Below are 21944 nucleotides of genomic sequence, written 5' to 3'. Positions count from 1 at the left end.
GGGAATGTGTGGGGGAGAATTTATTCAAATAAACTTTTTTCCTGTGTGTGTCTTTTTAATTTTAAATATGGGGTTAGTAATGGGGTGTTTGATAGACAGCTTTTTATTGCTAACCCCTGGGCTTGATGCCAGTTGACATTACACAACTTATATTATCCCCAAAAACTATTACCCCGATTGCCACTGCACGAGGGCAAACAGGAAGAGTCGAGGCTAAGCGCCAGAATTGGCGCATCTAATGAATGCGCCATTTCTGGGGTGGCTGAGGGCTGGTCTTATTAGGCTGGGAAGGGAACAATAGCCATGGAGCATCCCAGCTTATTAATATTAGCCCCCAGCTGTCTGCTTTGCCTTAGCTTGTTATTAAAAAAAGGGGGGGGACCCCACATCATTTTTTAAGGGTTCCCCATTTTTAATAACCAGCAATGGCAAAGCAGACAGCTGGGGCTGATATTACTAGGCTGGGAAGGTCCATGGATATTGAACCCTTCCCAGCATAATAGGGGGATCCCACGTTATTTTTTCATTTATTTATTTATTAACAAGTGCAGTAAACTACACATGCAAGGCACTGCTCCACTCCTCCATTTGGACCTCCGCCTCCTGGTTAAAGATTATTATTTTTTATATTGTTTTATACTATGTTATTTTAAGTAATTTCCCTATCCACATTTGTTTTCAGGGCAATTGTCCCGCTCTTACCCCCATTTTGCTTGTTTTTTCAGCCCCCTAGCTTTTACTATGACCATTTTACTTCACCATAGTTTGGGTCCCCATTGGCTTCTATGGGGTTCGGGGTCAAGTTCGGGTCAAGTTCTGGTACGCTAACCGAAATTTGGACTAAAGTTCGTCCAAACCCGAACTTCCAGGAGTCCACTCATCCCTACCCAGAACATAACTTAGCCTCCTCCATGTTTTACAATTGATACAATGTTCTTTGTAGGATTACTTTTTGAATCTGTGAACATAGACCTGATGTGACATTGCAAAAAAAAAAGCTCCAGTTTTGTCTCATCTGTCAAAAAGGACTTTCTCTCAGAAGTTTCAAGGCTTGTCAATATGCATTTTGGTAAATTCCAGTTTCGCTTTGTTATGATTTGCTTTCAATAGTGGTTTCCTTCTCGGTCGTCTTCCATGAAGTCCACTTTGGCTAAGACAGCAATGAATAGTGCGAATTGACACTGATGTACCTTGCCCTTGGAGTTCACTTCTAATCTTTGTAAGTTGTTCTGGGCTCTTTGGTTACCATTTGCATTATCTGTCTCTTCAATTTGTAATCAATTTCCCTTTTGCAGCAACGTCCAGGGAGGTTGGCTATAGTCCCATAGACCTTAATCTTCCAAATAATATGTGCAACTGTGCTAACAGTAAAATCAAGATCTTAGTAGATGATCTTATAGCCTTTACCTTTAACATGTTTGTCTATAATTTTCTTTCTAATCTCCGTAGACAGCTCTCTCCTTAGCTTTTTTGGTCCATGTTCAGTGCAGTTCACCATATTACCAAACTGCACAATGACTACTTTTCACCCTCTGAATAGGCAGACTGACCACAAGTTTATAGACACTGGTGATGCTAATTACAGGACATACCTTATTCATGTCCCTATGGTCAAACTATTTTCAATCTTTTATAGGGGTACAATCATTTTTGTCTAGGCCATTTTTTTTTTTTTTTTTTTTTTTTTTTAATTTTCTGTTGAACCACAATTCAAAAGCAATGTCTGATTTTCATTAGTTGATATTCAGTAAATTTAAATTGAAAATTACTTTTGTCCGTTTCAAGTTATTTCAGTGACCATTGTGGGATTTTTCTTACTTTACCAGAAGGGTACAAACAATTTTGTCCATGTCTGTGTCACGCAAGGTGTGGGAAAGACTAAGTGCAACACGAAGGGAAGAGGGGGAGGAAGCCCAAACACTAAGGAAAGGTGGAGTGGAGACCCCTAGGCAGATCTAATATCACCCTGCCTACTCTACCGTCCCTATAATGGTTCCACACCAATCACCGAGCATGACCCTAAACCCTGGATGACCTTAGAGCTTGTCCCTAGATAGGGAGGGGGTAGGGGTGAACACTGGTCAGGCCCCACTACAACCTAAAGACAACAAGGTAGACAAACAAAGGGGATTAACTTAGCTTGAGCAGACACCAGAGGAGCAATGCCAACTGTCCTCCAAGGGCACTCAAGAAGACGCTAGCCGACTTCTAGTGCACCAAGCCTGTACACAGAAATATTACCAGCGATTGCCTGGAGCAAACTGAGGGTTTTTAACTCCCATGCGAGGGTGTGTCCATCAGCAGCAGGAGGGAGATCGCCCCTGGATCTTAAAGGAAGAAGGATTGAGAAGGTGTCTGCAATGCCAATCGCAGTGACCTTCTACAGCTAGATCCAGAGCGACTGTCTATTACACCTGACACACCCGTGACAGTCTGTAGATGTAGTGATGTCATAGTACAGTATATGCATGGCACAGGAATAATGTTGTAACAGAACAGAGATATAAACACAGTGATGTCACATTATGGGGATAATGCACACAATTATGTCAGTGGAAAACAGGGTTGCCAACTTTATTTTTTATTGACAGCTTCTCAAAAAATCTTGGACAAACTTTTTTTTACAGACGCATGAGATGACCATCATAACTTATTAAGATTATAGGTGATAAATGCAGTCATAATAATTTGTACAAGTCTCTCAAGCTTCAAAAAAATCATGGACACAAAACATTTTTTTATGGTCAGGAGAAAAAAGTGCCCTATTTTTACAGACTGTCCAAACATTTCTGGAAGGTTGGCAACCCTGGTGCAGAATAATAGACAATGGCATCATAGAACAGTGATTATAAATGGTAATGTCACAGTAAAGGGATAATGCACACAATTTTGTCACAAATTATGTCACAGTACAGAGATAATAACAGTGATGTCACAGTATAGAGATAATTTGTGCAGAAAATCTAAAGACCTTGATTAATCATTTGCATTTTTTAAGACACTTTTCTTTTGTCTTGTGGTATTTGTTGTCATTTTATGTGCCAAATTCTTCAAAATTGTGGTTCATGAATTTTGTGCATGGTCAACAATCGTCTCTATTCTTGTCTTCAGGTCACACGTTTCAAAAAAATTGCACAAAAAATTGTGCCAAAAAATTTGGCATACATAGCACTCCAGGGGATGGGCTGTAGTACATTTGCGCCAAATTTTGCACCTTTTTCCAAAAGTCGCAATTGATGAATCAGGTGTAAACACCTGGAAACTCTAAACTCTGCCCAAAGAGGCCAACTAAAAAAAAACAACACATATAAAATAGACTTTAAAAAAAAAAGATGCAACTGGAAAGAATATGGCGCCGACAAAAAAGACATAAAATACTAAAAACGACTAAAAAACAGAGTGCAGAAATAATACAATGATGTCATAGTACAGTTCACACAGTGATGTTATAAGGCAGAGATAATGCACACATTGACGTCATTCAATAAAGATGATAAATATATATGTCACATTACAGAAATATTCATCATTCATAGTCATAGTCATTGCTAATGCACATTATAGGGGTAATCCAGGACTTTTAATATTTATGCATATGGGGCTCAGAATTAACAGGCAGGTAGTTGAGAACTACCTGCCTGTTCTGCATGGGGACAATGTCAGCCGACAATTCCCTTACTTAATTTCACCCCTCATCAACAGAGCAGTTCCTTCTTCTGGTTTGCTCTGCTGAAGGGAGGTGTCACTGCAGATGTCTAGCTGATTGTCAGCTGGCTCCCTGCAGTTAGGCAGTGGGGAGCTGGCTGTCAATCAGCATGACATCAGCAGAGACACCCCGAGAACAGAGCAGAATAGAAGATTCTGCTCTGTTAACATGAAGTCAGCGGAAGTCACAGAATCGCTGGCAGAAGCAGTCTGTGACCACTCTGACCCACCAGAGATTGGCTCTGGACAGAACAGGCAGGTTGTTAGCAACTACAGTACCTGCCTGTAAGTTCCTAGTCCCTTAGCAAAATATAACCAAAGTCCTGGATAAGTCCTTCAAGTCTGTGTGGAAATAGATCCCCTTAGTTTTTGGGTTCATCTCTACAGTACTAGCTATACCAGCTACCTTGGTAGTTACAGTAGTGCTCAAAAGTTTACATACTCCGGCAGAATTTTTCCTTTCTTGGCCTTGTTTCAGAGAATATGAATGATAACAAAAAAACTTTTTCTCCACTCATGGTTATTGGTTGGGTGAAGCCATTTATTGTCAAACTACTGTGCTTTCTCTTTATAAATCTTAATGACAATGAAAAACATCCAAATGACCCCGATCAAAAGTTCACAAACAGTAGTTTGAGCAAAGAATTCTGCCGGGGTATGTAAACTTTTGAGCACAACTGTACATCCATGCTCCTAAAGCACACACATATAGTTTGAAGAATCTAAAATTGAATGGCTTGGTTGTGCCTAAGTAGATTATTTGGAATAAAACAGAATGATAACACATTATTTGTTTATTTTTATTTATATTTAAAGTAAGAGGGTGAATATAACTGGTGTGACTGGTTTGTTGAGCTAAAAGCAGTCAGCTATAGATAATATTCCCCCACTCATAGCTAGGCTAGGACTGAAAACTGTTACCGCGGGGTGTTTTACGCTAAATAAGCTCATATATCAGCTACACAGTGCAAAATGAAAACCGTGTGTCAGAGAAAGCCAGTCAAAGAAATTGGTTAAGGCAGGTGGCCTGGGGTTAAGGTTATAGAGTTAGATGGCAAAGTATGCATTTAAAAAGGGTACATTTTTGTATGAAAGGTAAAAACAAGAATGTTCATCTACATTCCTAAATATTAATTATATATATTTTTCAATTTTATGTGTACGTATTGCATAAATGATGTCTTGGATGAGCTATTTGTTCAAATTATCTATCATTATTATTTTTATATGTTTGTAAAGGGCAGAGATAGTTGTATAATGAAAGAATATATGCATGTGAGCACATGCAAGATTCTGTCCTACTGCTGCCGTATGCGTACTATTCAATTATGAAGTTCACTAGACAAAAAAATTGTAGAAACAATAAGAAAAGAAAGGAGTAAATTAGCTGCTTCTGAGTAATTTAGATGGGAAAACCAGAAACTATGTAGCAAGAGTAGTACTACAAGGAAAAGAACCCAAAATACTAATTAGAAGGCTGGGAAATAGCTGGCCACATATCAGAATTGGAGGTAAATTACATTTTGATCAGTCTTAAAAGAGTGTTTAGTATCTATAATTTACCATAAGTTACTGAAAAATTGGTATATGAAGCGAAAAAGATCTGAAGAAAAAGTTTTGATAATTTGTTGAATAAAACATGTCATGTATAAATAGAATAGTATAGTATAACAAAGTACATTACATTAATTTACACAAAAAAACACCTTATTTTATAGTACCTTTGTAAAAATGTTGATCTGGCCTGACCACCATTTAAAGTCAGGGTTTTTTGTTTTAGTGTTGATTGGAAAAGGTATTATTTCCTCCCCCTTCCTGGCACCTTGTCTTAGTTGAACTTGTTTTTTCCAATCCATCTCAATTATGTAACTTTTGTGTGTTCTCCTGTTTACTAGCACTTATACCACTTTTTTGTGTATTCTAATGGTCAGATTCCCTCTAATCAATACATTTGGCATATTTTATCAACATGCATAGGATATATCAGTGGGGGAATCAGGATCAGACACAGACAGAAGAGGGCCCCTGTGCATGAAGAGCACAATATATGGGCCATACAATGTGTCTGTGACAGAAGTTGTTCACTGCTTCTGAGGTGGAAGTGGACCTCCTTATGCCTCAGGCCCCTGAGCGGCTGCACAGGTTGCACCAATGGTATATCGGCCCCTCGGTGAATGTCTTTAAGGCTCTTTTCACATCTGCAATAACAATTCTTTTTATCTGATTTGTTACAAGAGACGAAAAACAGAATTCATGCAGGAAAAAGCTCAGCCAGATGGTGGACACAAATGGCTCCTGGCTGACCCAATTTACTATATAGTTGCAATCTAAATTTTTCAATCCCCATTGCAAATTAGATTTATTAGTGGAATTTTCAAACTTTCTACTTTTTGCAGTAAACACAAAGAAATAATAGAAATAGCTCAACAACAACTAATACACTCCTCAATTTGAAGTTGCAACACCAAGAAGGAAAAGTCATGGAATTATGAAAATCACAGGATGGATAGACAATGTTAAAAATATGCAAATGATGAAAAATTAAAAAAAAAATTCAAAACATGTTGATTTATTCAGTATCAAGTAGGAGAATCACCGGCAGAAATACATGTACTTACACTCCTTAGCATGCTACTAATGAGTTTAATAGGAATGAACAGCCATGCTGAATGCACTTGGGTATGCAAAGCATCAGGATCCTCTGCTATCAGCTCTTTTTGCAAGTACTGACCAATGATGTCCCAGATCTGTTCAATCGGAGACAAATCCAGAGACACTGGATGCTATTGTAGCAGGTGTAGACCACATAGCCTGCTCAGTGGCACAAGTAACATGCAGTCTGGCATTGTCAAATTGAAAAACAGCTTCTAGGACACTTTGAACAAATAATTGTACAACTAGTTCTATGGCCAAATAAGTGTTACACCAAGCTGTTAGTATACCTAGAATGAAGAACAGAAGGGTCCACCTAGCACACTTTATGCCACCTCACACCATATTCTCAGGAGTAGGACGGATAAGATGTTCCTCCATGAAGGCTTATTCATGGCATTGCACATGTGGTCTCAACAGATTCAAAGAATGACAGGCAGTGATCTATTCAGTACTGTATGTGAAACCATCAGAAGCCATTTCCACGACATTGGGCTACAAGTCAGATATCTAGTTACAGGAGTTTCATTGACCTCATACTTCTTCTCTCAAGGGCCATAATGGAAAAAGCAAGGTGGTAATGGGGGCCTGAATGGAGGGCTATCCTCTTCAGTGATGAGTTACGCTTTAGTCTTGGATGCAATGATAGCTGGGGAGATTGGACTGAAGACCTCGTGCAACTCGCCACGAAGAGACCTTCACAAAGGAACATGAAAGTGTCTCAGAAGCCGTTTTTCAACACTTCAATGCAAGGTTGCATGTTGCTTGTACTACTGTGAGGAGCCTACATGGTCTAAATGTGCTGCTATGGTCTGCATCGTCGCCACACTTTTCTGCTATCAAGCACATTTGAGACATCATTGGTCACCAATTGCAAATGAAGCTGCCAGCAACAGATCTTGATGATTTGTGTACATAATTGCATTCAGCTTAGCAGAACATTCCTCAAACAATCATTAATAACCTCACTGTTAGCATGCCAAGACATGCAAGTGTGTATATTTCTGTGTGTGGTGCCTATAATCAATACTGAATAAATCAAGATGTTTTGAAAATTTAGTTTCCATGTTTTCATCGTTTGCATAACATTAACTTGTTTAATAATCCTGTGATTTTCATATTTACACGACATTTCCTTATTGGTATTGCAATTTTATTGTTGAGAGTGAATAAGGCTATGTGCCCACGATGCAGAAATGCTCCGGATTTTTCCTGAGTGTTTCTGCATCTCCCTGGAAGAAAAAACGCATGTGGATTGTACATGCGGATTGTGTTTTCTTGCCAGGGACATGCGGAAATGAAGCGGTCTTCACATGCATTTCCGCATGCGGGTTGACAAGCGCTTTCCAAGCGATTTTAGCATCACTTGGAAAGTGCTTGACAACTTGGTCACACTATATAAATCCATGCGACCGGCATGAATTTATATAGTGTGACCGAGAGAATGTCAAAAAATAAAAAAATAAATCTATACTTACCTTCCGATGGCCCCTGGAGTTTTTATTCGCTCCGTCCTGGCTTGCCGGCAGCTCGCGGTACACTATACTGAAGGACCTGCCGTCACATGACTATGACGTCAGCGCAGGTCCTTCAGTCCACCGCGATCTGCCGGCAAGCGAAGACAAGGAGAACGGGGGCCATCAGAAGGTAAGTATATATTTATTTTTTATTTTATTCTTTTTTTTACAGGTTCTATGGTACCCGGGTCCGGAGGAGAGTCTCCTGTCCTCCAGACCCGGGTACCATCCGCACATTGAAACGCATGGAATGCGCATGTACATATACAGTGATGCGTAATCCATGCGTTCCAATGCAAGTCAATGGTGGCGAAAACTCAGCGCTTCTGCAAAATAATTGGTAGTGCTGCATTTTTTCCGCAATGATAATCCGTAGCGGAAATTTCCGCAGCATGTGCACAGCACATGCAGATTATCATTGGGGAACATGGCAGACCTTCTACCAAGCATTTTTTAAGCGTTTCTGCAGCGCAATTGCCGCTGTGGAAACGTTTAAAAAAACGCATCGTGGGCACACAGCCTAATAATGATTTCTCCAAATTCAGCACAGAATGCCACTTTTAATGAATACTGCAGTCTCAGAATTACAGGATATATATACATGTGTTTGTGTGTGTTTTTGGGTTCAAATCCCACCAAGGACAACATCTGCAAAGAGTTTGTATGTTCTCTCCATGTTTATGTGGGTTTCCTCCTGGTTCTCCAGTTTCCTCCCATACTCCAAAGACATACTGATAGGGAATTTGGATTGTGAGCCCCAATAGTGACAGTGATGACAATATCTATAAAGTACTTTTGGAAATTAATGGTGCTATATAAGTGAATAAAATAAATACAGTGATGTGAAAAAGTGTTTGCCCCCTTCCTGATTTCTTATTCTTTTGCATGTTTGTCACACTTACTGTATAAGTTTCAGATCACAAAACAAATTTGAATATTAGACAAAGATAGCAAAGTCCTGACATTAATCCGGTTGAGATGCTGTGACATGACCTTAAAAAGGTGGTTCATGCTCGGAAACCCTCCAATGTGGCTGAATTACAACAATTGATGAGTGGCCAAAATTCCTCAAGAGCGTTGTAAAAGACTCATTGCCAGTTATCGCAATTGTTGCTGCTAAGGGTGGCCCAACCAGTTGTTAGGTTTAAGGAGCAATCACTTTTTCACACAGGGCCCTGTAAGTTTGGATTTCTTTTTCCCTTAATAATAAAGATCTTCATTTAAAAACTTCATTTTGTGGTTACTTGTGTTATCTTTGTCTAAAATTTCCATTTGTTTTGTGATCTGAAACATGTAACTGTAACAAACATGCAAAAGAATAAGAAATTGCGAAGGGGGAAAACACTTTTTCACACCACAGTATGTGTCCCTTCTTTTTGATATTTAGCTTGTTCATGTCCGAACTGTAAGCATTCTGTCCTGTAGCGAACGAGGAAACAAAACTAGAGCTTTTTGAGCCTGTGGATCAGTGGTATATCTGAAGGAGGAAGAAATAAGCATATCCCAAAACTGTCACCAAGCCTAGAGTGAAGCATGGCTGTGGCCCATTGATGCGACCACTTTATTTCCTCTGTTACTATAAATCTGCAGTGTGAAAGGCAAGATAGAATCAATTAAGTATCATGAAATCCTAGATGAAAAAGTAATACCTTCTCTGAGGATCTGAAGCTAGGGCATCATTGGATCTTCCAACAGTACCATGATCCGAAGCAGACTACAAAGTCCACCAAAGCTTGGTTTCAAAAGAAGTCATGGAAGATTGGCTGTCACGTCACCTGACTTCAACCCCATAGAAAATTTTTGGATGAATTAGGAAAAGGCGATTACATCACAAAATCCAAGGATATCAGTGAACTAGTGGCCATTGCCCATGAACAATGGACCAAGATTCCTTAGGAACACTGCCAGAAACTGGTGTCTGACTGTGTATCACATTTACAGCAGGTTATAACAGCCAGAGCTACTCTACTAAGTAGGAAAGACACTTGTTATGAAGAGGTTGAATAATTCTGATACTGCAGTAGTCATTAAAAGTAGCGTTTTGTGTTGAATTTGAAGAAACCGTTAGCTGTTATATTAGTTGTGTTGAGCTATTTAAATTGTACTTGTTTGATTGGTTTATTGGAAATAGCATAAAGTTTGTAAATGTTGCTAATAAACCTCATTTAGAATGGGAGGGAGGGGTGAATAATTTTGTTTGTAACTGTAATGAGATTCATTGGGTTCTTGTTATGATGTCTATAATTTTTGGGGAAAAATGACTTAGTCTGTGATGAAGCCTCCTGACAGAGACTTATAATGTAACTGTCAGTTGATGAGAACTTGCAGCAGAATGTCTGTGTCTGTCTTCTAGCTCCTGCCTCCTTCCATCTCCATAGAACTTTATGATCACCAACTGTCACCTTCTATCTCAGTAATGAGAAAATCTGTATTCGCCACATACAGATTTTACCTGTGAATTAAGAACATTGAGAATAAAAGATCAGTCCAGGAGGAGAAAGAAGCAGATTTATTTGATAAAATGTATTACAGAGTTTCTTATTTTCATAAACATAGCTTAAAAAGATAGAATGTGTTCAATTCTATTCAATTGTAAAATATTTGTGTTCAGTGTAAACTGTTTCTCCTGGTGTATCTCCAGATTTGGTCACATATTCTTGAAGAGAACATTCACAAAATAGAAATAGCATCAGTCACAGCTACTCTAATGGGAATATGAATGGCTAGCATAAAAAGTTAAATTCGTGATGCAACAATGTTTTTCATGTAGCAACGAAAGAACATGTTAACTCATTTGCCCAGAAAGGTTTATGGTCCTCATAAACTATCAATTACTGATTTTGCATAACTGGTATTTTTTCTCGGCAACTCGATGCTACCATGATGACTGCTCCCATTGGTGTTTTAAAGTGAAGCAGCAATTAGGAATGTTGGAACCTATCTGTAAACAGGCCTAGACAGAGTCCTGCTAAGAGTTAATTGAATGAAGGGGCACCGCTTTATTAAAGTGACACGAGAGGCCATGGGCCAAATTTCACTCAGTTGTTTTGTGCAAGGAATTCACTCTTTATGTTGTCTCTTTTCATCACTGAAGGCACTCTGTGCTCTTTGGGCTAAGGGAACTATTGAGGTACAGTCTTAGTGAAAAGAATGCAAACTTGGGTTATAAATATGTTAAATTGGTGTGTGGGTTTAAGTAGCTTTGTAAAGCAAATAGAAAAGAAACTCAGACTAATTAATGAATATGAATTGGTGTGAGAAAAAAAATTCTCCTGTGACATAAAAATACGGGGTATAGCTTTTGGGGTTAAAATTGGATCGTTGTGTTGTATGATGCATGGATACATAGTACAGGAGAAAGATAAATGTGGACCTGTCCCAATGTTTCCTATAACTATAAAATAATAATAATCAAAAATACCTAAACATATAGTAGAATATACTATACAAATAACTACACCAAATTCTCTTCAAAATACAATGGGGAGAATTTTTTCAGGTTTTTGTAAAAAAAAAAGAAGCTGCAAAATTTTTGGCACAAATAGTTGTTACTCTTTGGTATTTTACGCCACTTTTCAAAAGTAGGTGTAATTTGGGCATGGTTGGCTATGCAGATAAGATTTAGGCCAGATTTCAGTAAAGTGTACGGTCTCACTCACAGGAGCGTATTACTTGGACAAGTGCTATCCATTGTTTTTTTGGGTAGCACTCGGACCAATGTTATACTATGGGACAGCGCAGATCTGTGATTTTTTTGGGAACCCAGGCAGCATTTTGAGAGGAGCAGGAGGAGGGGGAATCTGTAGTTGAGTATATACGGTAATATTTGTTATTTTTAGACAATGCTGTTTTTTTCTTTAAAATAGGAAACATAGTTGAGAAATCCTTTATTTTTTTAATTAATAAATGAACAGAAAATGGCACAATGCCAAGTTTTAATAAAGGATGTTCCAGAATTATTGTTTCTTGTGGAATGTTAGGATTTAAGACAAAGGCATAGCAGGAGTTATGACAGATCGCCTTTAAATGTTCTGAAACTTTGAATGCTCTTTGTGTTTCAATTCCTTTTAACTTTTAACGTTCTGCTTGCTGTCAGTAAATAAAAACTAGCTTTATTCCTAAAAAAAACAGCCATAATCATGTCTAACCTACATGGGTTCACAAAAGCACTCCTTTTTTGTATCATTATGGATGTTTTTTCTGCATAAATTGTCTGCAATTCAGTCCAAGATTTTAAATCAATGTGGCATATGTTGGCACTATATAAATAAGAATAATAAAAATAATATTATATGCATATTTACAGACCAATGTCATATCCACAAAAATCTTGACTTCAGCACCATGGCACCATGGAGTCTGTAGGTTCCCCACCACATGCATGGGCGTCATGTTGTAAACCGTAACACTCTCCATCTGTCAGGAAGAGTCTGGAAGCAGAATTCTAGGGCCAAGACTCTTGTCTATTAGATCTTCATCCTGTTGTCAGCAAACACAGCTTTCACACCGAGTAGATTATTATTCTGTACAGTGCCAGCACTATGTGGAAATGTGAAACATTTTTGAACTCTGTCCAGTTTAGTCATCTTTTAATGAATTCCATATTGAATTTTTTTTCTACCTAAAAAAGTTATTTGTATATTTGACAGCCAATGTAACTTCCATGTCATTAATAACAGCAACGTTTTACACTTTCCATCACATTAAAGTTTATGTATGCTCTAACAAAAAGCTTCATTGTTGCCCGTAACAACAATATAATTAAAGATTTAAACATATTTCAATATATTTTTTATATACAGGTAGTTCACTGGTTACGAACTAGATACATTCTGTAGTTTTGTTCGTAACTTGGATATGTACAGTAGTGTTCAAAATAATAGCAGTGTGTTCAAAAACATGAGTTAAGCACAATATCTTTAAACTAGTTTTTATTTCCATGCATTGGGAACACTGCACACTGTTTTCTAATTCAAAACATGAAGAGAAATGTATATAATTTTTAGCTACTTTACAGAAAATAATAAAAAATTAAAATTGAGCTGTTCAAAAAAATAACATTGTCTGCATTTGTCTTTACAAACTCACAATATATACTCTTTTTTTGAGGATTTAGCATTCCTATGAATCACTGACCTAATATTTAGTTGTATACCTACAGTTTTTTAGAACTGTTTCACATCTATGTTGCATAGAGTCAACCAACTTCTGGCACCTGTCAACTGTTATTGCAGCCCAGGTTGTTTTCACTACATCCCACAATTTTCTGCCATTTGTTGGCTTTGCCTCAGAAACTGCATTTTTCATGTCGCCCCACAAGTGGTCTATCGGACTAAGGTCCGGGAATTGAGCTGGCCATTCTACAGTATAACCTCAATTTTGTTGGACTGGAACCAAGATTTTGCTCATTTACTGGTGTGTTTAGGGTCGTTGTCTTGATGAAACACCCATTTCAAGGGCATATCCTCTTCAGCATAAGGCAACATGACATCATCAAGTATTTTAATATATGCAAACTGGTCCATGATCCCTGGTATGCCGTAAATAGATCCGGCAACATAGTAAGAGAAAAATGCCCATATCATGGTGCTTGCACCACCATGCTTCACTGTCTTCAGAGTGTACTGTGTCTTGAATGCAGAGTTTGGGGGTCATCTGACGAACTGTCTGAGGCCCTTGGACCCAAAAAGAACAATTTTACTTTCATCAGTCCACAAAATGTTTCTCCATTTCTCTGTAGGCCAGTTGATGTGTTCTTTGGCAAATTGTATCCGCTTCAGTACATGTCTTTTTTTTAACAGTGGGGCTTTGCGGGGACTTCTTGCTAAGAGATTAGCTTCACACAGGCGTCTTCTAACTGTCACAGTACTCACAGGTAACTTAAGACTGTCTTTGTTCATCCTGGAGTTGATCATTGGCTGAGCCTTTGCCATTCTGGCTATTCTTCAATCTATTCAAATGGTAGTCTTCCGTTTTCATCCATGTCTCTCTGGTTTTGCTTTCCATTTTAAAGCACTGGAGATCATTTTAGCTGAACAGCCTATCATTGTCTGCACTTCTTTATAAGTTTTACCCTCTCCAATCAACTTTTTAATCAAAGTACACTGTTCTTCTGAACCATTTCTCGAGCGACCCATATTTCTCAGGCTTTCAAGGAGAAATGCATGTACAACATGTGCTGGCTTCACCCTTAAATAAGGGACACCTAATTCACACCTGTTTCTTCACAGAATGCTTGACCTCACTAATTGAACTTTACACTGCTATTATTTTGAACACACCCCCTTTCAATTAATTATTCAAATACACAGTCAAAAATATGCAGATCATGAATGTGAAGTCTGTTGGTTTTCTTAGAATCTACTTCACTAACTAGTAAATTGTTTGACATGTGGTAATATAATTTATACCAAAAATAGTGATTAATCTGGTTAGTGATATTGGACTGCTATTATTTTGAAAACTACTGTATCTAAATTGGAACAGTGCCAGAAAAAAAAAGTAATTTTCAGCTCACCGCTGACCGCTCTGGCCGCCCCGCTGCCCACCACCCACGATATGGTCCTCTTCTTTGTATCGTTGGGCATGCCTCATGTCCTAATATTCTCACTACAGACCAGAACTTACAACAGCATCCAGGATTTGGAGGATGCGACATCAATATTGTGACATTATCATGCATAGTAACCTTCGGGGTTTTGATGCCGGTCAGAAGTCTTAAGTATGCAGACCCTGATGATGGAAAGAAGAGGACCAGGCAGCAAGCTGAAATGATTCGTTTAGCTGCCCTGCTGCTCGTCTTCTGATCTGCTTCTTTTCAGGTGCACCACATCTCCGGCCTCTTCATTATAGGATAGACCATACGGCTGCATCCAGGCCTTGGAGGTTATTGCAGATCATAAGGTCATTCATGATGTTAACATTGCGACCTTATAACGCCAAGTAACCTTCAGGGCTTGGACATGGCCGGAAATATTGTAGTTGTAGCACTCGACAGCGGAAAGAAGAGGACTGTAGATGTATTAGTTGTTGTTTGGTTTTTTTAATCAATACTGTCCTCTTCTTTCCCTTGTCAAGTGCACCGCATCTCCGGCCTCTGTACAGCACGTCACAAGATTGCGATAATGGCACGATCTTATTATGCGCAGTGAGCTCCAGCCTGGACATGACCGGAAGCCTTGCCTATAGTGAAGAGGCCAAAAATATGTGTGTGATGGCGGAAACAAGAAGACTGGATGATGTCCAGAGAGGTCAGCAGTGAGGTGAATATGTAAGATTTTTTTTTTTTATTAATTTTTTTTTTATATTTGACATTGTAAGTAGGGGTCGTACGTAAGTCGGAAGTCGAAGACTCCCCATAGATACAGTAGTCACTTGGAAAAATATTCAGAAAAACAGAAAATAGATTTATAATAACATCCTGATGTAAATTGTAGTATATTCTCCCATGAAACACCTTGGAAGGTGCTGTAGATATTGATCAGATAACAGCCGCCATTTTCAACTGCAAAGAAGCCGTGAACTGCATGGTATGAGCAAAATATTACCTTTTTGATTGGCCCACTATGTAGCTATGTACACTCCCTGACAGAAGTTATGTCGCTTATCCATGTTATGTAAATAAAAGCTTATAACCTGACGTTAAATTCATCCATTGGTTTTATAAATTACTCTTTTGAAAGCTGAAACCCTCCCAAATTTGGTTTCGGTTAAGAAAATAAATTGGCATCAATGCTGAAATATTGATCATTTAATGAACACAGAATGGTCAGATTTTGGCAAGACAAAAGTTTTGTCGCCTGGTCATATAATGCACCCAATCCTAGTTTACATCCTCACCAGTGCTCAGTAAATGATTTGATTAATTAGTGGGTGTGTATAAAAAGAAACCCAGCACCCTAGACCTTCACTTGAACTGCCAAAAGTCCACCCGGTGACCAAAGCCTTGATTATCAAGAGGCTGAAGACCATATCCACTGCAGAGGTGGCTGGCACCTTTAATGTGATTCAGCATCAAGTACAAACAATTAAAAAAAGATTTGAAGAGACTGGAGATGTGTTTGACAAGTCCAGGTCCAGCAGACACTGCAAGACAACTGCTCAGGAGGAACGTTTGTTGGTTAGATAATCCAAAGCAAGCCCCTCTTCCACTGCAGCAGAGCTCCAACAGGCCTGGTCACCTCAAGTCCCTGTGTCAACTAGAACAGTTTGTAGGACTCTGTCTCGAAATGCCCTCCATGGTTGAATCAGTGCCCAGAAGCCAGCAATAAACAAAAGGCAAATAAAAAACCGTGTGGCATTTGCAAAGTCCCACAGCCTTCTAAACAGATGGACGCTGGAAAAGTGGCAGAAGGTGGATTTCTCTGATGAATCTTCAGTAGATTTACACCATAGTCCTCGCAAATACTGCAGGAGACCTACTGGAGCCCGTATGGATCCAAAATACCAGAAAACAGTTAAATTTGGTGGTGGAAAGATCATGGTCTGGGGTTACATTCAGTATGGCGGTGTGCGAAACATTTGCAAGGTGGAAGGCAATATCAATAGCCTAAAATATCAAGAAGTATTAGCTACCTCTTACATTCCAAATCATAAAAGGGGTCAAATTCTGCAGGAGGATGGTGCTCCATCTCATACATCCATCTCTACAACAAAGTTCCTCCAGGCAAAAAAGATCAAGGTGCTCAAGGACTGGCCAGCCCAGTCACCAGACATGAACATCATTGAGCATGTTTGGGGTAGGATGAAAGAGGAAGCTTGGAAGACAAAACCAAAGATTCTAGATGACCTCTGGGAGGCATGTAAGACGGCATTCTGTGCTATTCCTGATGACTTCATTAATAAATTATATGAATCATTGTTGAACCACATGGATGCAGTCCTTCAAGCTCATGGAAGTCACACAAAATATTAAATATGACTCTTATAGCACCAGAGCTTCATTCACCAATGTTTTGCAACATATATTTGTATTTTAAGATTATTATTTGTTTGAATATCGCATTACTTTCTGTGGGCAACAAAACTTTTGTCTTGCCAAAATCTGACCATTCTGTGTTCATTAAATGATCAATATTTCAGCATTGATGCCAATTTATTTTCTTAACCTAAACCAAATTTGGGAGGGTTTCAGCTTTCAAAAGAATAATTTATAAAACCAATGGATGAATTTAACGTCGGGTTATAAGCTTTTATTTACATAACATGGATAAGCGACATAACTTCTGTCAGGGAGTGTAGTAATAGCAGGCAAATAAATCAGAAATTGATGCAAAGGTTATGGCTGCCATGTTAATTGATACATTTCAACATTTTTCCATAATGTACTGACAGCACAAACTTTTTAACAAACAAGGAGGCATGAAGCTCATCCAGCTATGCCAGCTCCATACAACAGTTCTGTACGATCAGAGTGTAATAGGAGATAACGCCATTGTAGTTTTTGTTTTTCCTTTACCAAATGCAGAGGTAGATTATTTTGCCAGAAGAAAACATTGCCAATGACTTCAAGGTGCACATTCATGAACTTGCAAATATTTGATATAAACCGTTTAAGCCTGGTAGATTGTTGTCATTAAAATTTTGTAAAACCCACATTATCCACTTCTAAAAATGCCAAATTTACTATAAAATGAGGCTTGTCCTCAAACTACAGAGGCAGCCACCACAAATGACTCTCCAATTAGAAAAACCTATAAACATTACTGTTTTCATGGTGTGGTACGAGTACAGTCAAATTGCGGTGGTATTTCTAATTAATAGACCTGCATGTCAATACCTCAACTCGTAAAGAAATGAGGAGGTGATCCTCTAGCTAAGCAGCAAAAGCTAAATCAGGAAGCATTAATCAAAAGCCTTTTTTATGTGGCAAGCTATATGTTAGCAGCTTCTATCCAAGTGGATATTGGACCCGTATGAGTGACAGATTTCTCACATCTAACATCTTTTAAAATAAATATGGAAACCACGTTTGTGGTTTTACTGCTAAAAGTATCAAAAGCCATACATGATATATCAGGCAAATTCAAGTAACTTGTCTCAAAGTGAAAATGTGTAGTGCCATGTTTGGAATGGCATATATTTAATATGCTATGCTATTGAATGCTGGGTAGTATAGACACAAATTACTCTGTGTAATTATTTTTTATCATATTCAGTCTTCTGGTATCAGACTTTGACCTTCTATATACAAAAAAAATTAAGAGTATTAGGCATTTTTATGTCATTTTATGCAAGCACTTTTTTTAGTGGCATTTTGTGCTTATATTCCTTCCTATGTTGAAAAATTCGATAGATTTGACATAAGGTGTTTTGAAAAACACCACTGCCCTCAAAATACCAAAACTCAGAACGCTGAGTATGTAGACATTTTGTTATTTTGCACTTATTTTTAAAGACGTACTGCCACCAATCTTTCATTCCCTAAATCTGTCTAAGTGTATATATAATGTAGTTTAAGTGCAATAAAATACTTAACGATCACCAGTTTTGGGCCTCTTCCCACTCATGTGACTTCTATTCTGGCTTGCAAGCTCACACTGGGTTTTTTTTATGTGAACCAGAAGTCGCTTTTACAATATAAGTCTATGGAGTATTGTCTTGACACTCCATAGACTTACATTGTAAAAGTGACTTCTTGTTCACACTTAGACCTCAGTGTGATCAGGTGAGTCAGTATTGAAGTCACGTGACTGACAAGCGTACTGGAGCAGCATCGGAAACCGGGGAAGATGGCATTCAGTAAATATTTTACTGCACTTACACTGCATTATATACACATTTAGACAGGTTTAGGAAATAAGAAAAATTCTTGGGACTGCTTCTTTAAACCCTTTAAAGCCCAAGACGTATTAATACGTATCTGCGCCCTGGGTTTTAAGAGCCTGACGCGTATTAATACGTCTTTGCGATCGCGCGCGCACACAGGCTGTGCAAGCGTGATCACCTGATTGTCACAGCTGACACCTGGTGCTATGTGCAGGGTGCGGTCCCACACCACTTCCGGCACATTAACCCCCACAATGTTGCGATCGAAGTCGATCGCAGCATTGCGGTGGCAAGGGGAGGTGATTGGGATACTCACCTCTCCTGCCGGCTTCCAGCGCTGTCTGCCATGGCTTCCTGGATGTTGCCATGACGACCCGATGTTGTCATGACAACATCCAGGTCACCAGACAGCAGGAAGATATTTTGGTCATGCGCAGTGCATGACCAAAATATCTTCTGCATCTGCAGCTCTGCGAGCCTGTATAGCACATGGATGGTGCTCCATCCCTATGCTATACAGGCGATCAGAATAAAAAAAGTGAAAGTCCCATAGTGGGACAAAGAATAAAAATAAAAATAGTGTCAGAAAGTGAAAAAAAAACAAAAAAACAAATTGTACCAATATAAAAAAAAAATAATAATAATAATAATCCACCAAAAATAAAAATATAATGTACCCATCAAAAAATATTATTATGAAAAAAAACAAAAAAAAACAATAAAAGTACATATATTTGGTATCGCCGCATCCGGAACGACCTGACCTATAAAACTGTCCCACTAGTTAACCCCTTTAGTGAACACGGTAAAAAATAAAAATAAAAAACGAAGCAAAAAACAATGCTTTATCATCATACCGCCAAACAAAAAATGGAATAACACGCGATCAAAAAGACGAATGTAAATAAAAATGGTACCGCTGAAAACGTCATCTTGTCCCGCAAAAAACACGCTGCCATACAGCTCCATCAGCGGAAAAATAAAAAAGTTATAGCTCTCAGAATAAAGCGATGCAAAAAATAATTTTTTCTATAAAATAGCTTTTATTGTGTAAAAGCGCCAAAACATAGAAAGCAATATAAATGTGTACCGCTGTAAACGTACTGACCCGAACAGTAGAGCTACCTAATAATAGAATAGAAAGCGATCAAAAAAGTCACATGCCTGAAAATGGCACCAATAAAAACATCAACTCATCCAGCAAAAAGCAAGCCTTCACATGACACTGTCGGCCAAAATCTGGAAAAATTATAGTTGTCAAAATATGGCGATGCAAAAACTAGATTTGACAAAAAAATGCGTCTTTTAGTGTGTGACAGCTGTCAATCATAAAAACCCAATATGATTCTGGTATCGCTGTAATCGCACCGACCCGAAGAATAAAGTCGTCTAATCACTAATACCGCACGAGGAACGGCATAAAAAATAAACTCTCGGGTTAGGGTTAGGGTTGTGCTAGGGTTAGGGTTGGGGTTAGGCTTGGGCTAGGATTAGGGTTGGGCTAGGGTTAGGGTTGGGGTTAGGGTTAGGGATGGGGTTAGGGTTAGGGATGGGGTTAGGGTTAGGCTAGGGTTAGAGTTGGGCTAGGGTTAGGGTTGGGCTAAGGTTGGGCTAGGGTTAGGGTTGGGCTAAGGTTGGGGTTGGGATTTTTTTCAAAAGTAAAAAAAAAAAGATGACGATATGGTGACTAGTGTTGAGCACAAGTGCTCGCTACTTGAGTTTGCATCGGGTACTCAGGTATGCACCATGTATCGCGGGTGCTCGAGTGACATGCTTGAGTCTCCGCCCCATATGCTTTGCAGCCAAAAAAAACTTGCGGGGATTGCCTGCCATGCACGAGCGATCCCCGCATGTTTTTTTTTGGGTGTCTAATAACCGTGAAACATGCGGGCGGGGACTCGAGCATGTCACTCGAGCACCCACGATACATGGAGCATACCTGAGTACCCGATGCAAACTCAAGTAGCGAGCACTTACGCTCAAGACTAATGACAACTTATTCAATATGATGACCTAATGTTATCAAATTCTGTGTCGTACCTCTGGGTTCAAAATGTTCACTATACCCCTTGATAAAATCCTTGAGGGGTCTAGTTTCCAAAATGGTGTCACTTGTGGTGATTTTCCACTGTTTAGGCACATCAGGGGCACATCCACTAATTATTCAAGCAAATTTTGCAATCAAAAAGTCAAATGGCGTTCCTTCCCTTCCGAACCCTGCCGTGCGCCCAAACAATGGTTTTCCCCCACATAAGGGGTATCTGCTTACTCAGGAGAAATTGCACAACAAATTGCATTGTGCAATTTCTCCTGTTACCCTTATGAAAATGCAAAATTGGGGGCTGAAAAACATTTTTGTGGGAAAAATGTGAAAATTTTATTTTTACGGCTCAATGTTATAAACTTCTGTGAAGCACCTGGGGTTTCAAGGTGCTCACCACACATCTAGATAAGTTCCCTGAGGGGTCTAGTTTCCAAAATGGTGTCACTTGTGGAGGGTTTCCACTGTTTAGGCACATCAGAGGCTCTCCAAACGCAACATGGCGTCCGCTAATTATTCAAGCAAATTTTACATTCAAAAAGTCAAATGGCGCTCCTTCCCTTCCGAGCCCTGCCGTGCGCCCAGTGTTTTTTCCCCACATATGGGGTATCTGCGTGCTCAGGGGAAATTGCACAACAAATTTTGGGGTCCATTTTTTCCTGTTACCTGTGAAAATAAAAAATATTGGACATTTTTGTGAAAAAAGTTAAATGTTCATTTTTTTTCTTTCACATTCCAAAAATTCCTGTGAAGCACCTGAAGGGTTAATAAAGTTCTTGAATGTGGTTTTGAGCATTTTTCACAAATAAATGCAAGTGATATTGAAGAAATTTTTACCACAATCATGAAGTACAATATGTCACGAAAAAACAATCTCAGAATCAGGAGGATCCGTTGAAGCGTTCCATAGTTATTACCTCATAAAGTAACAGTGGTCAGAATTGTAAAAATTGGCCTGATCATTAACGTGCAAACCACCTTGGGTTGTAAAGGGGTTAAGTTAACATTGAAAAAGAAACCAAAAATGCATAGTTTTAGACCAGTGATGTCAAACTTAAACACACAAAGGGCCAAAATGAAAAACTTGGACAAAGTTACTGGCCAACCAAGTATACAGTATAATGGGCCCCACATAGTCCTCCATATAGAATAATAGGCCCCACATAGTCCTCTATACAGAATAATGAACCCCACGTAGTCCTCCATACAGAATAATGGGCCCCACATAGTCCTCCATACAGAATAATGGGCCCCACATAGTC

This window comes from Phyllobates terribilis, unplaced genomic scaffold (assembly GCF_046119375.1).
Source record: "Phyllobates terribilis strain yellow unplaced genomic scaffold, ASM4611937v1 Scaffold_1__5_contigs__length_1240528914, whole genome shotgun sequence".
Lineage (NCBI taxonomy): Eukaryota > Metazoa > Chordata > Amphibia > Anura > Dendrobatidae > Phyllobates > Phyllobates terribilis.
The sequence above is the reverse complement of the archived record's forward strand: the minus strand, read 5'-3'. Positions refer to the sequence as shown.